Source organism: Macaca thibetana, chromosome 7, assembly GCF_024542745.1.
Source record: "Macaca thibetana thibetana isolate TM-01 chromosome 7, ASM2454274v1, whole genome shotgun sequence".
In the NCBI taxonomy this organism is placed as follows: Eukaryota; Metazoa; Chordata; class Mammalia; order Primates; family Cercopithecidae; genus Macaca; species Macaca thibetana.
The window spans coordinates 40,040,306-40,056,304 of NC_065584.1; the positions used below are offsets into that span (position 1 = coordinate 40,040,306).

General features: G+C 42.2%; 2 protein-coding genes across 2 annotated transcripts in view; both read right to left on the bottom strand.

Moving 5' to 3' along the window:
- Window positions 1–15,999, bottom strand: part of RDH12 (retinol dehydrogenase 12) — a 340,678-nt gene that overhangs the window by 103,897 nt on the left and 220,782 nt on the right. The gene's annotated exons all lie outside the window — the stretch shown is intronic.
- The window catches only part of ARG2 (arginase 2), a 34,191-nt gene that overhangs the window by 16,593 nt on the left and 1,599 nt on the right, over window positions 1–15,999 (bottom strand). The gene's annotated exons all lie outside the window — the stretch shown is intronic.

Genomic DNA, 15,999 nt, shown 5'->3' on the forward strand with positions numbered 1-15,999 from the left:
TTTTGAGATGATCTTACTCTGTCACCCAGGCTGGAGTGCAGTGGCACAAACATGGCTCATTGCAGCCTCAACCTCTCAGGCTCAAGCAATTCTCACATATCAGCCTCCAGAGTAGCTGGGACTACAGGCATGCGCCACCACACCTGGCTAATTTGTATTTTTTTGTAGAGACAAGGTTTCTCCATGTTGCCCAGGCTGGTCTCAAACCCCTGGCCTCAGGCAATCCACCCGCCTCAGCCTCCCAAAGTGCTGGATTACAGGTGTGAGCCACTGTGCACCCAGCCAAAGAACCATGTGTCTTGAGATATCTGTCCCAGTTCATTTCTTCAGAGTTCCAGAGGAGACAGCTCCAACCAGCCCTTGTAACATCTCCTGCCTCCCTACTCTGCTCTCATGTTGCCTCCATGACAGATAGGTTTCTCAGAGGCAGTGAGGACCATGACTGAGAAAGACAGGGGCACAGATAGTGGCACTGGGGACTCAAGGAAAGTGACTGTGGGGATCCAGGCCAGTCACTTTGGAACATATCCATCTAACATACACCAGCGTTAACCTCGAGAGCAAATGATACAAATATGGTGTTAATAGATGCCTTTGCATGAATGTGATCCTTGAGTTAAAATATATATATGAATACAAAATACACTTGAAAATTTAGTTCAAGATAGTAACTGAGATGATTTACAACACCAGTTATATGTTTCCTGCTAATTGGCTCTCCAGCTACATCTGTCCTTCTTGCCTAAGGAGAACAGATGCTGTCATCTTCTAATGATAGGCTTTGGAATGTACACCCCTCTGAGCACCTGTAGACCATGATGAGCCAGCTCAGGCTTTCTCAGACAGACTGTCAGCTGATGGCACCCTAGTACACCCTAGAACCCGGTTCCAGCACAGGCAGGGGTGGAGGTAAGAGGAGGATTGCTCTGGCTTCATGAAGTCACATAACCATATCCATTCAGAACGAGACTGTTGAGCTCCTCTGAGAAGACAAGACCTGCTATTATTAACATGTTGATAAAACTTCAGTCTTTCCAGTAGCTAACAAGAAGAAGAAATAGCAACAGTCCCCAGGAATAAAATACTGTTCTTTAGAGCATGTGATGTTTGAAAATTGTTTACACCTTGGTGCAGTGCTAATCCCAGCACTTTGGGAGGCTGATGCGGGTGGATCACTTGAGGTCAGGAGTTCGAGACCAGCCTGGCCAACATGGTGAAACCCTGTTTCTACTAAAAATATAAAAATTAGCTGGACATGGTAGCACATGCCTGTAGTCCCAGCTACTTGGGTGGCTAAGGTAGGAGAATCACTTGAACCCAGGAGGCAGAGATTGCAGCGAGGTGAGATCGCACCACTGCATTCCAGCCAGGGAGACAAAGTGAGACCCCATCTCAAAAAATAATAATAATAATAATGGTTACACTCTGCCTTGTTCCAGAAAGAATTTTTAAAAAGACACATCAGGCTGGTGACTGCAGCTTTGCAAATTACCAGTTTTGATGGGTAGCTCCCTGCCCCAGACCCTGAGCTAGCATCCTGGTGAGTCTGCCCAAGAAACCTCAAAGCAGCAGACTGCATTCCCTACTACTTTGGGCTGAAAGCACAGAATACTCAGACAGCCTCAGTTAGCCAAATGCTACACTGGATGCAAAGAAAAGAAGCCCTGCCATCTGCCCACTAACTTCCTAGGACAGTCCAGATCTCTAGTCAGGTTCAGTTTCTAAACCCGTCCTACCTCACATAGTGGTTTCAATGAGATAACAAGGAAAGACCTGACACATGCTAGAGATTACAGATTAGTTCAACTGGATGAGGCATCTTTGTGGTTTTTCTCCCCACCCTATCCTTTTCCTTTTTCTTGAAACTGATGGTGTAACCTAAGACTTCCCAAAATCTGTAATATTGCTATGTCATTTTAATAAAACAGTTTCTGGTGAGAAGTAGCAAACAGGCTGGCCATGGTGGTTCACGCCTGTAATCCCAGCACTTTGGGGTCCAAGGCAGGAGGATTGCTTGAGGCCAGAGTTCAAGACCAGCCTGGGCAACATAGCAAGACCCCATCCCTACTAGAAAAAAAAAGAAGTGGCAAACAAATGCAGACCCACTGATTTCTCACTGGAACGGCTCTTAAAGAGTCCTGCTCTCACACATAGTTTGAATTTCCTGCATTCCCTATAAAAGAATATAAAGGCAAGGCCAAGTAAATCTTAGAACACCGCTTCTCTGAAATCCCTAACCACAATGCCACAACCTGCAGTGACTCAACTCTTGGGTCACACAGGAAGGTGTTTTCTACTTCTTTTTCTAGGCTGTGGTTCTCTTCTCTTGGCATAGAGGAGGGAGCCAGAAAGGGTCCATTTTTCTTCCCTTCAAAGCTGAGCATTACCACATATATTTATTCTCAATACTGGATTACAGGTGTGAGCCACCGTGCACCCAGCCAAAGAACCATGTGTCTTGAGATATCTGTCCCAGTTCATTTCTTCAGAGTTCCAGAGGAGACAGCTCCAACCAGCCCTTGTAACATCTCCTTCCTTCAAGGTTTGGTCATTAATAGAGAGGGATAAGTAAATGTATTCAAAGATTAAATTATTTAAGTCAACCACTGTAATCTCTTAGGTTCTGCCTCTGAATTGTACTAATTTGGATATTAAAATAACAATGCCACATCTGTCTAAACTAACTAGAGGTCAGCCTTACTTGAAGAAAGCAGTCATTATCTACTGCTGTCCCGGTTTAAAAATGTATCTCAAAAAAGGGAGCAATAACTCGTCATTACTACCTATTAGCGTTTTTGGTTTTGGTATTTTTGTTTTTGTTTTGGTTTTTTTTTTGAGACAGGGTCTGGTTCTGTTGCCCAAGCTGGAGTGCAGTGGTGTGATCTCAACTTACTGCAACCTCCGTCTCCTGGGCTCAAGCCATCTTCCCACCTCAGCCTCCCAAGTAGCTGGGACTACAGAAGCGCACTACCACACCCAGCTAATTTTTTTTTTTTTGGTAGAGATAGGGTTTTGCCATGCTACCCAGGCTGGTCTTAAACTCCTGGGCTTAAGTGATCCACCTACCTTGGCCTCCCAAAGTGCTGGGGTTACAGGTGTGAGCCATCACATCCGGCCCCTACTAGTATTTAGCTTGCAAGAGTTAAAGTTTGATATATGGCAGTTATCCTTTGAGTCATACATTTTTAAAAATCTGGGAGACCAGGTGGCTTCTAAGTAGCAGATCATTTTCAGAGAAACAAAATACTGGTTCAGGAAGACTCATCAAGGGTTGTGATGTGAATGAAGTTACAGGAGAAAGCTAAGATGCTTTGCTCCCTCTTTTCCTTCAACAAAAGTATACTGTGTGCCTAGCACTCCTCCAAATCCTAGGGATGCAGAAATAAGGTATGGTGCAGACTTCAAGGAGCTCACAGGCTGGTGAGATGTCAGGCAGAGAGAGTGGCAGCCCAGCCCAGTGCTAACTGCTATGAACCAGCTGTGCAAAGGGTGTGGCGGGAACAGAGATCCAGGAAGAGAAGGGTCAGGAGAACTTCTCAGAAGCAGCAATATCTGAGTCTGGAAGACATTAGCCAGGAATAAGAGAGGAGGAGGAAATGCTTACTGCAGAGGAGAGAATACCTTCAGCCCTATAGAAAAATGCACAATTCCTCTGAACCCAGAGTACACCTAGAGGACTGCAAAGAGATGTGGCAGGAGGAGGGGGCAAGGCCCAGATCCTAAATGTGGTGGGGAACAACTATGGTTTCTAAGCCAGGAAGACAAATCAAATCTGCATTTTGGATCTAGTGCTCAGACAGCAGTGTAGAAAATGACCTGGAGAAGCAAAGTGCCACAGGAAGCTAAAGAAAGAAATGGGAGGGAACAGAGAGTCTAGCAATAGAGGGACATGGGAAGGGAGGGAGAAGATGGTAAGTTCAGTCTGGGATATATTGACATTGACATGTTAGAGACTATCCTGTTGAAAGTACATGGAGACAGGTTAATGGATAATTCTAGGCAATAGTCAGTGGCTCACAGCATCACTGAAATGTCACTTCTGATGAAGTATACATCATCATAGAACATGTCGTAGAACACAGGGCTCTAAACAGAGAAATTCTGCAGACAAATGACCTAGATTCTTCTACAAATAAACTGCAAAGAAGAAAAAAAAAAGAGAACCTATAAAGGTCTTAAAATATAAAGCAATATGGACCTTACTTGAATTCAACTCAAACTTAAATACAAAAAAAAAAAAAAAAAAAAAAGAAACCTAAAAAGTGTAACTTAATCAGGCAATGTGAATAATACTAATTAAAAATTAAGAGGCTTAATTCTCCCTGTTGAAAATAAAGAAAGAGACCTCCCTTCCTTTTATTTCATAATTTCTCTATGCTTTTCAAACTTATGTGAATCTTCACAATGACTAAATAGGCCTCTCACAAGTCTCACAACGCAGGAATGTTTCTTCAAGGACCCAGGGAGCCATGTCCTGGAGATGCACACATTTAGGGAGATAGTGCCTCAACCTCTCAGTTCCTACAGAAGGGTAAGAGCCTAACTCCCATGGGTACAGATGGTGAGCACCTTGCTCCAATTTGCAAAACCACCTCCTATGTTAAGATATGAGAAGTCCGTTTCCCTTCTGAGTGGCCATAATAAAGTTAGGATACACTGTGTGTGATAAAACATGCTGTCCAGTCCATGAAACAAGATACCTGATTTACTCCAAAATGGTCTGGAGGTGGTGTAAAAAACATTGCCTCGTATTGGTGATGATGCTGGCTGATGGATATATCAAGTCAGTTATGTTACTATCTCTACTTTCATTATGTTTGAACACTTCCATGACAAAAAGTTAAAAAGATGAGCTGCATGGAAGACATCTGTATACAGGTTTGCAGTTAGGAGGAAAAATAAGAATTAGAGATACAGTTTTTGCTGGGCATAGTGGCTCATGCCTGTAATCCCAACACTTTGGGAGGCTGAGGCGGGAAGATTGCTTGCATCCAGGAGTTTGAGACCAACCTGAGGCAACACAGTGAGACCTCATATCTAAAACAAAAAGAAAAAAAGAATCAAAATTAGCTAGGCATGGAGGCACAAGCCTATGGTCCAAGCTACCTGGGACACTGAGGTGGGAGAATTACTTGAGCCCACAAGGTAGAGGCTGCAGTGAGCCAAGATGACACCACTGCATTCTGGCCTGGATGACAGAGCAAGACCCTGTCTCAAAAAATTAAAAAAAAAAATAGAACTTTGGGTGGCATCAGCATACAGGTGACAGTAAAGCCATGGAAGCAAATTGCCAACCAAGACAGGATAAAGCAGGAGAATCAAGGACAGAATCCTGAGAACACCAACATGTAAGGAGTAGGTAGAAAAAGAGGATGTAGGCCAGATGCAGTGGCTCACACCCGTAATCCCAACGCTTTGGAAGGACCGAGGCAGGAGGATCACATGAGGTCAGGAGTTCAACACCAGCCTGGACAACATAGTGAGACCCTGTCTCTAAAAAAAATAAGTTAGCTGGTGTGGTGGCATGTGCCTGTAGTTCCAGCTACTTGGGAGGCTAAAGTGGGAGGATCGCTTGAGCCTGGGAGGTCGAGGCTGTAGTGAGCTGAGATTGTACCACTGTACTCCAGTGTGGGTGACAGAGTGAGACCCTGTCTCAAAAAAAAAAAAAAAAAAAAAAAAAAAAAGGATTTACTAGAGGAATTTGAAAAGTTGAAGCCAAGAGAGAATAGTGTTGGTTTCAATAAAGAAAGCAAGATTAGTGGTGTAAATAAAGTGAATATTATACTGTTCATCTTATTAGGAAGTAGGTCAGATACTGCAGCAATACTAGGTTTACTGCAATGATGGCCTACGAAGCCACATTATAACAAGCTGAAATGTGAAAGGGCAATGAGAAAGCCAGGAAGTCGGCTCTGAAGAAAAACAAAATAACTGGACAACAGCTAGAGGGCTACCTAAGGTCAAGGGGGATGGTGGAGGGTAAGGGTTGCACAATTAATTACCAAAAGGACAGGTTAGGAGAGAAGAGCCATGACACGAGGTGAGAGGAGGGATAATGCTGGAGCAGGGACTGTCGGAGGGGAGGGGGTCTAGAGTATAGGTAGAGGCACTGCCGAGTGTTAGTTACCCAAAATTCATTCTTCCCTTTTTCCACAGAGAAAAGGCTTTTAGCTGGGAGCATAACCTCTTAGAATAGACTACATTCTACATGCTACATGGGGCGGGTGCAGAGGCTCACACTTGAGGCTGAGGAAGGTAGATCACAAGGTCAGGAGTTCAAGACCAGACCAGCCTGGCCAAGATAGTGGAACCCCATCTCTACTGAAAATACAAAAAATTAGCTGGGCGCAGTGGCAGGTGCCTGTAATCTCAGCTACTATGGAGGCTGAGGCAGAGAATTGCTTGAACCTGGGAGGTGGAGGTTGCAGTGAGCCGAGATCATGCCACTGCACTCCAGCCTGGGTGACAGAGTGAGACTCCGTCTAAAATAAATAAATCAATAAATAAACAAACAAACGAACAAACTACATTTACTAACCTCACTTGTAACTGGATGTGGTCATGTGAACTAGTTCTGGACAATAAGATAAGCAGAAGTGTCCCGCAGCAACTTCTTGGGAGGGGAAGAGAACTGCTATTGCCCCTTTCTTTGTTCATTCTTCCATCCTGCTGCTGAGGCTACAGCCATCTGGCACCATTAGGCAGAGGCCTTGCCAGTAGCACCAGATAAGAATCTAGGTCTGAACTTAAAGGAACAGAACCGCAAAACCAGCTCTGGACTACTTTCCAAACTGTTTGAGAGTCAAATGAACTATTTTTCTTTCCACTGTTACTTTCGAGCCCTTACCATGGGCACTCTTATCTATGGTATCCATTTCAATGCCAAAAACTGCAATTATTTTTGCATCAACCTAAGACAGGAACTAGACTCTCATCCTCTAAGGAGGGTGTTAAAAAAGGTTCTGTCAATACAACTGATTTGGGGGATGACAGGGAGAAAGCTGAGAGAGTCCCTACCCAAGTTGGAAAAGCATGAGCTTGAGGATCATGAGATGGCTGTAGTGGGAAATGAGGGAAGGAAGACCCTGAGAATGAGGGCTCTTCAGAAGCTGGAGGTGAAGATCATACATTTAGGATGATTTTTAAAAGATTTTTGAAACTATTTATATTTTTGTTTTTCAAATGATCACTTTTAAGTGGACTTTCTGTAACAATGTATAACTCAAAAATTTGCCAAGTATCTATCTGAGCCACACAGATCCTTAGAAAGCTTTTCTGTGTAGTCTTCGTTAACGCAAGTCTTTGCGAATGTTTCACTTTTACTGTAGGATCTTGAATACATTTCACAATAATGAAGCTATAAAGTTTTTATGCAGTGCATTCATTATAAACTATAAATAACATTTCTATTAAAAAGAAAGCTGGGTAGTTCAGTTTCTTTCTTTGTAATAAGAGCCAAGAAGACTGAGAAGTTGATTGGACAATCCAAAATTCGGGTTGCATATGGCAAGAAATGAGGTTCTTCACTCCTTCTCAACTCTACTACTGACCTTGGGAAAGTTTCTGAACCTCCTCAGGTCATACTTTGTTTTTTGGTTTTTTTCCTCTCTTTTTGACACCAGAGTACAGTGGTGCCATCTTGGCTCACTGCAACCTCTGCCTCCTGGATTCAAGCAATTCTCCTGCCTCAGCCTCCAGAGTAGCTGGGATTATAGGCACCCGCCACCACGCCCAGTTAATTTTTGTATTTTTAGTAGACACAGGGTTTCACCATGTTGGCCAGGTTGGTCTCAAGCTCCTGACCTCAGGTGATCCACCCGCCTCGGCCTCCCTAAGTGCTGGGATTACAGGCCTCATGAGTCACCACGCCCTGCCCCCATAGTTTCCTTTTTTTAAAAAAATTATCAGCATTTATTTACAGATCAAAACAATGTGCTGAATAACAAATTGAAGAGTTTTCAGATATACTGCATTATGTTCATATACAGCATTATGTTCCTAAGAAGCCAGAACTTCAAGTGACCTTCCTCGTTCTTAATATACATTCTATATTTAAATGTTTCTTCTTAAATTGTGATAATATACCTAAAATTAAGTTTAGTAGCATTAAGTACATTCATATTATTGTGTAACTAACCATCACTACCATCATCCATCTCCAGAACTCATCTTGCAAAACAAACTCTGTACCCATTAAGCAATGATTAACTCCCCATTTCCTTCTCCCACCAAGTCCTAGTAACTGCTATTCCACTTTGTTTTTATAAATTGGACTACTCTAAAAACTTCATATAAATGGAATCATGCTGTATTTGTTCTTTTGTACCTGGCTTATTTCACTTAGCATAATGTCCTCAAAGTTCACCCATATTGCAGCATATGTCAGGTTTCTTTGTTTTGTTTCTTAAACAGAGATGAGGCTTTATTCTGTTGTCCATGCTGCTGGACTGGAATGCAGTGGTATGATCACAGCTCACTGCAGCCTCAACCTCCTGGGCTCAAGCAATATTCCTGCCTCAGCCTCCAGAGTAGCTAGGACTACATGCATGCACCAGCACACCTGGCTTTTTGTGTGTGTGTGTGTGGAGATGGGGTCTCATTAAGTTGCCCAGGCTGGTCTCAAACTCCTGGACTCAAGCAATCATCCCGCTTCAGCCTCCCAAAGTGCTGGGATTACAGGCATAAGCCACCCCACCCAGCCCTGCTTTTTAAAGACTGAATAATAGTCCATTATATGTATGTACCACATTTTGTTTCTCCATTCATCCATCAATGAACACTTGGGTTACTTCCACCTTTCGGCTATTGTTAATACTGCTGTGAACATGGGTACGCAACTACTTCAAGATCCTGCTTTCAATGCTTTTGGGTACATACCCAGAAGTGGAATTGCTAAATCATATAGTAATTCTATTTTTAATTTTTAGAGGAGTTGCCATACTGTTTTCCATAGCAGCCCCATTTTATGTTCCTACCAATAGTGTACAAGAGTTTCAATTTCTCCACATCTTCATCAACACTTCTTATTTTCTGTTTTGATAGTAGCCATCCTAATGGCTGAGGTGGTCAAAATTTGCTTTTTACAAATTTTGAAAATGGGATAATAGCAAATGCCTAGCATAGTGTCTAGAAGATGGTAAATGTTAAGTATCAAAAACTTTTGATAAGAGGTATTAAGTTAAATAAAAGGTATTAAGTTAAAATCTTTTCTGTCATAAATGGGAAATATACGACTACATTGAAATTTGCCAAATCCCAACAGTGTCTATTATAGATTTCCCTCTATGCAGGCACATCACTGAGTTTTCACTAAGGCATTAGCAAATTACTGATTATGTATTCACCTCCTGAAAGGAATCTGCAGCCGAGCACAGTGGTGCACATCTGTAATCCCAGCTACCCAGAAAGCTGAGACAGGAGGCTTGCTTGAGCCCAGAAGTTTGAGGCAGTAGTGTACTATGATTTTGTCTGGGAATAGCCCCTGCACTCCAGCCTGGGCAACATAGTGAGACCTATCTATAAAATAAAAGAATCTGCAATATAAAGGAGGCCCAGAAAATGAAAAGCTTGAACCCAAAGAAACAGGTCACTATTAGTGACATTCCATGTGGGATTGGAGTGGGCCCTAAAGTGATGCCACTTATCAGCTCATGCCTCAGCTCCTATTCTTCTGCTACAGGTGGCCCATCCCCCAAGGGGACTGTGGCACAGATGAGGTCCAAAGCAGGTTTGGTCTTTGCTAGATCTCTAAAGGAAATATAAAGCCAATTTGCTAGACATTTACTTTTCCAAATACATATCAGAATGACTTTAGAAATCGAAGAACCCAGCACTTTACTAACCTTAAACAAACAAGCTCATTCCAATAATTTAGCTTCCAGTCACATATGCAGACCCTAGGCAAAGACTTTTTTGCGGGGAGTGGGACAGATGCTGTACTTTCATTTCTTCCTTGCTGTGGAAATAGACTCTTAAAAAATGTAGAGATGGGGTCTTGCTACATTGTCCAGGCTGATCTTAAACTCCTGGCCTCAAGTAATCTTCCCACCTTGGCCTCCCTAAGTGCTGGACTGACAGGCATGAGCTACTATGCCTTGACAATTGTTTAATAGAAGAGTGTGAATGGCGGAGGCAGAAGGTTTGGTGGATCATACAGCCCTACACTCTCTTCAGAAACATCACTGATATTTGCTGTTGAGTCAACCTAGCAACCAATTCTTGTCCCAAAGATATAACACGGTTCAAAAGGCACCTCAGAGACGCCATTTTCATCTCTTTTCAATGCCCAAAACTAAAGCTTAAAAATATCCATATCTATCAACAGACATGATTTGTAGTGTGTCTTTATTGTATATTTCATAAAATATAAACACATAAAACTTACGTAACAGATAGTTGTAAACACCCTGTAGTTACTACCCAAGTCACAAAATAGATCAATATTAGCAATTCAGAAGTTTCATATATATATATCTCCTTACTGATCACAATTGCCTAGTTTTTTAATTATTGAGATATAATTCACATACCATAAAATTCATCCCTTTAGAATTTATAATTCAGTGCTTTCTAATATATTCAAGAAGTTGTGCAGCCATCGACACTATGTAATTCCACAACAGTTCCATCACCCTTCAAAAAGAAACCCATGCCCTTTAGCAGTCATTCCCAGCTCCTGGGAACCACTAATCTCCTTTCTGTCTCTATGGCTTTGCCTATTCTAGACAGTTCATATAAATGGAATCATATAATATGTGGCCTTCTGTGTCTGCCTTCTTTCACTTAGCATGTTTTCTAGGTTCATCCATGTTGTAGCATAAATTAGTACTTCATTCCATTTATGGCTGAATAATACTCCATTGTATGGATATGTCAAATTTTCCTCACCTATTCAATTAATGTACATTTGAGTTTCCACATGTTGACCATTATGAATAATGCTATAAATATTTGTATATAAGTTTTTGTGTGGCCAGGTGCAGTGGCTCATGCCTATAATCCCAGCACTTTGGGAGGCTGAGGCAGGTGGATCACTTGAGGCTAGGAGTTCGAGACCAACCTGGCCAATATGGCAAATATAAAAACACAAAAGTTAGCTGGGCATGGTGGCGCTCACCTGTGGTCCCAGGTACTCAGAAGGCTGAGGCCGAGATTGCACCACTGCACTCCAGCCTGGGTGAAAGGGCGAGAATTTGTCTTAAAAGAAGAGTTTGTGTGAATATGTGTTTTGAATTCTGTTAGGTATATACATAGGAATTGCTTGAGGATACAGTAACTATACATTTAACTTTGAGGGTCTGCCAAACTGTTTTCCAAAGTGGCTGCACAGTTTTACATTCACACCAGTAGTGTATGACAGGTCCAATCTTTTTACACCCTCACCAATACTTGGTATTGTCTGTCTTTTTTATCATAGCCATCCTAGTGGGTGTGAAATGTTATTTCCTTGTAGCTCCCACCCCCGCCCCCTCCGAGACAGAGTCTCACTCTGTTGCCCAGGCTGGAATGCAGATTCTCTCGCCTCAGCCTCCTGAGTAGCTGGGACTACAGGCGTGTGCCACCACATCCGGCTAATTTTTGTATTTTTTAGTAGAGATGGAGTTTCACCATGTTGATCAGGCTGGTCTCGAACTCCTGACCTCAAATGATCTGCCCACCTCAGCCTCCCAAAGTACTCGGATTACAGGTGTGAGCTGCCACGCCCGGCCATTGTAGTTTTTAATTTGCATTTCTGTAATGACTAATGTGTTTATTGCCCATTTGTATAAATTATTTGGAGAAGTGGCTAATTAAATCTATTGCTAATTTTTAAATTGGGTTGTCTTTTTACAGTTGTTATTTTATGTTTGCTGAACACTACAATCCTACCAGGTATACAATTTGCAAATATTTTGCCCATTCTATGGGCAGTCTTTTTACCTTCTTTTCTTTTGTTTTCCATTACATTGATGAAGTCTTTCTACTTTCTTGATAGTGCTCTTTGAAACATAGATATATTTAATTTAGGTAAGTCCAATTTAATTTTTGTCATTTGTGATTTTGGTAGGATATCTAAGAAACCAACACCTGACCCAAGGTCACAAAAATCCAGTCCTATGTTCTCTAACAGTTATATGGTTTCAGCATTACATTTAGGACTTTGGTCCATTTTGAGTTAATTTTCATATATGGTGTGAGATAGGGATTTTTTTTTTTTTTTTTTTTTTTTTTTTGGTATGTGGATATCCAGTTATCCCAGCACCATTTACTGAAGACTATTCTTTCCTTACTGATTTGTGTTGGTCAAATAAAGACAACCTTGTGAGTGGACAATTTTAGGAAACCACCAGACCAGTCAAATGGCAATTTTCTGGGGATGGTCTATGAGGAGTATTAACTCTGTTCTCCCTTTTCCAGTAACTGCCAGCCTCCTGGTTTCACTGTGATTGCAGGCTATTGGTTGTCCAGGCTACAGCTGATCTGGGAAAAGGCAGCATGGGAACAGGGCAAGTTAAAATGCCACAAATCTTAACGTTCTTACGGAGATTCAACATTTTTCCTGAATAAATGCTCCCCAGATTGCTGCAAGCCTTTGGTTAATTTCCAGAGTTCTGAAAAAGCTGATTCTGATCATTTTTGCCAGTGTTCTTGATATAATTTGGCTCTGTGTTCCCACCCAAATCTCATGTTGAATTGTAATCCCCAATGTTGGAGGTCTGGCCTGGTGGGAGGTGATTGGATCATGGGGGTTGTTTCTAATGGTTTAGCACCATCTCCCTAGTACTGTCTCATGATAGAGTTCTCATGAGATCCAGTTAAAAGTGTGTAGCACCTCCCTCTTCGCTCTCTTCCTCCTGGTCCCGCCATATAAGACGTGCTTGCTTCCCCCTTCACCTTCCGCCATGATTATAATTCTCCTAGGGCCTCCCCAGAAAAGAAGCCTGTACAGCCTGCAGAACCATGAGTCAATTAAACCTCTTTTCTTTTTAAATTACCCAGTCTCAGGTGTGTCTTTACAGAAGTACAAGAACAGACTAATACAGTTCTCATTCCTTTTTTGGAGGCCCTACACCACCATTTTCAATGGTGTCATTATACAGTATTTTAAAACAACACAGATTTCCCATTAAAATGCAAATTTCTCACTTTTCTTGAAAAACTGGAGAAAAGAGTACAAGGCCTATGCCTTCTCACATGGTAACAGGTGGCTAGAGTTCACAAATTACCATGGTTCTCAGAGCTAACCAAAATCAGGTGCAGATATACTGCTCCTCAGCCTTGCCAGAACAATGCCTTTTCATTTCTCTTCAGGCCCTCTTAAGCCCAGGAGTTTGGGACCAGTCTGGGCAACATAGTGAGACCCTGGCTCTATGAAAGAAAAAAAAATTATTCAGGCATACTCGCATGTGTCTGTAGTCCCAGCTACTCAAGAGGCTAAAGTGGGAGGATCGCTTGAGTCCAGGAGGTTGAGACTGCAGTAGGCTGTGACTATGCCACTGCAGTCCAGCCTGAGTGACAGAGTGAGACCCTCTCTCAAAGAAAAATAAAAGATGGCTGGGAGCAGTGGCTCACTCCTGTAATCCCAGCACTTTGGGAAGCCTATATGGGCGGATCACCTGAGGTCAGGAATTCGAGACCAGCCTGGCCAACATGGTGAAACCCCGACTCTACTAAAAATACAAAATTTAGCCGGGCACAGTGGCACACACCTGTAATCCCAGCTACTCATTGAGGTTGAGGTTGAGGCAGGAGAATTGCTTGAACCCGGGAGGCAGAGGTTGCAGTGAGCCAAGATCGCACCACTGCACTCCAGCCTGGTGACACAGCGAGACTCCGTCTCAAAAAAAAAAAAAAAAAAAAAAAAAAAAAAAAAAAGGAAAGGTTACCTGAGAGAACTATTGAGTGTCCTTAGTAAGCCCAAGGAAATAAAACAAGCCCAGGCACTAAGTCAAATACATTCATTTGAGAGAAAACAGGAAGTTTAACTCATGCTATGTTAACACCGGCAGCCTGTGACATCAGAGCAAAGGCAAGGAACAAAGGGATTGTGAAAGTTACCTTTCCATGAGTCTCTCCTTCGAAATTTGACCCATGCTGTTTATTTGAAAGTGCTCAAAACACTCAAGTTATTTTGGTACTGTTTAGGAATAGAGCAATTGAAATGTCTCTTGGTACTTTTCTCCAACATATTCCAGGAGATTAGCCAAAACCACATGCTAGAAATCTGCTGAGAGCCACAGTTTTATTTAATAGGCTATGAGATTCTATTTCAGACTGCTGGTGATACTGAGCTACCAATCAGCTACACAGTAAGGATATAATTGTACAATTAAATATATCTGAGAAAAAAGTCAAAGGGAAAGCCACATAAACTGAAACTTCACCACTACTTTAGGTTGGAGTTTAGAGAGGAAGCAGTAGGGGAGTAGTATTTGCAGGAGAATGGCTTCCCCTGCACTGGAGTGGAAAAATACCAAGAGCTGTGACAGGAAAGGAAGTCTACAAAGCATGAGTAAGAGAAGCTGCTACAAATGTGCCCTTCCCCCTCATTCAGCAGCCTCAGCTGATTATTATAGAAGTCTCCTCCAGAAGAGACTGAAACCGCTTCTTGTCAGGAGTCTCTTGTGGCAGAACCTACAGATGGTAGAGCAATTGGAGCAATGCTTGGCCAAGTTCAGATGGACTGCAGAGATGTCTCCAGGATTTAAAAATAGTGATAACCAGAGATTGTCGTCTTCAGTGTAAAATTATTCTTTTAAAAAGGCAATGTGTACAAGCTATTTTAAGAGACAGTATGCTCATTTATAGGCAGGAATAAAAACCTCCTTCCATTAGGTAACTTGCGACACATTAAAAGAAGACTAAATCTTAGTAGTTTGTCTTTAATCTTCGGTGGTGAACTTGGAGAGTTATTAAAATGACTAAGAGAGGCCTTAGTAAAGAAGAAACTGCAATTGTTTAATAAAGAAATAAGGTCTGAGTATTGAATCCAAGTCACCATATCCATATGTAGGTGGAGGTAAATGAAGGACACCTGAACTCAAGGTGGTTTCAGTGACTTCATTATTCCTGTCTTTTGGAAGGAGATGACTTCACTTGGACTGGACTTATGACCAGCAGATAAGATTTCAGAGCAATAGTGGGGAGTTAACTTAGATTCTGTGTTATTATCTCCATAATCTCCGTGCTGCCTCACATTTTGCTCTTATATCACCGGAAAAGATATGTGAATGATCCAAACATAAACAGAGAAAATGGCCTTGAATGGAGGCTAGAAACATTTAGATTGGTTATAAAGAAGAACCTTCCTGCCATAAATGTATTTATTTATTTGAGATGGAGTCTCACTCTGTTGCCCAGGCTAGAGTGCAGTGGCACAATTTTGGCTCACTGCAACCTTTTCCTCCCAGGTTCAAGCAATTCTTCTGTCTCAGGCTCCTGAGTAGCTGGGACTACAGGTGCATGCTACTATGCCTAATTTTTGTATTTTTAGTAGAGAAGGGATTTCACCATATTGGTCAGGCTGGTCTCGAACTCCTGACCTCAGGTGATCCACCCACCTCAGCCTCCCAAAGTGCTGGGATTACAGGCATGAACTACCGTGCCCTGCTTATAAAGGTATTCAAATTTGGTGCTGTTACTAAAAGAAGGGTTCTCCCTTACTATAGAAATGGCATTTATAGCTGGGCACAGTGGCTCACACCTATAATCCCAGCACTTTGGGAAGCTGAGGTGGGCGGATCACCTGAGATCAGGAGTTCAAGACCAGCCTAACATGGTGAAACCCCATGTCTACTAAAAATACAAAAATTAGCCAGGTGTAGTGGCACACACCTGTAATTCCAGCTACTTGGGAGGAGAATCGCTTGAACCCAGAAGGTGGAGGTTGCAGTGAGCCAAGATTGCACCATTGCACTCCAGCCTAGGTGATGGAACAAGACTCCATGTCAAAAAAAAAAAGACAAAAAAGAACTCGGAAAACACAGATCTAAGCCTATTAGTTCTATAAGATCAATGAGT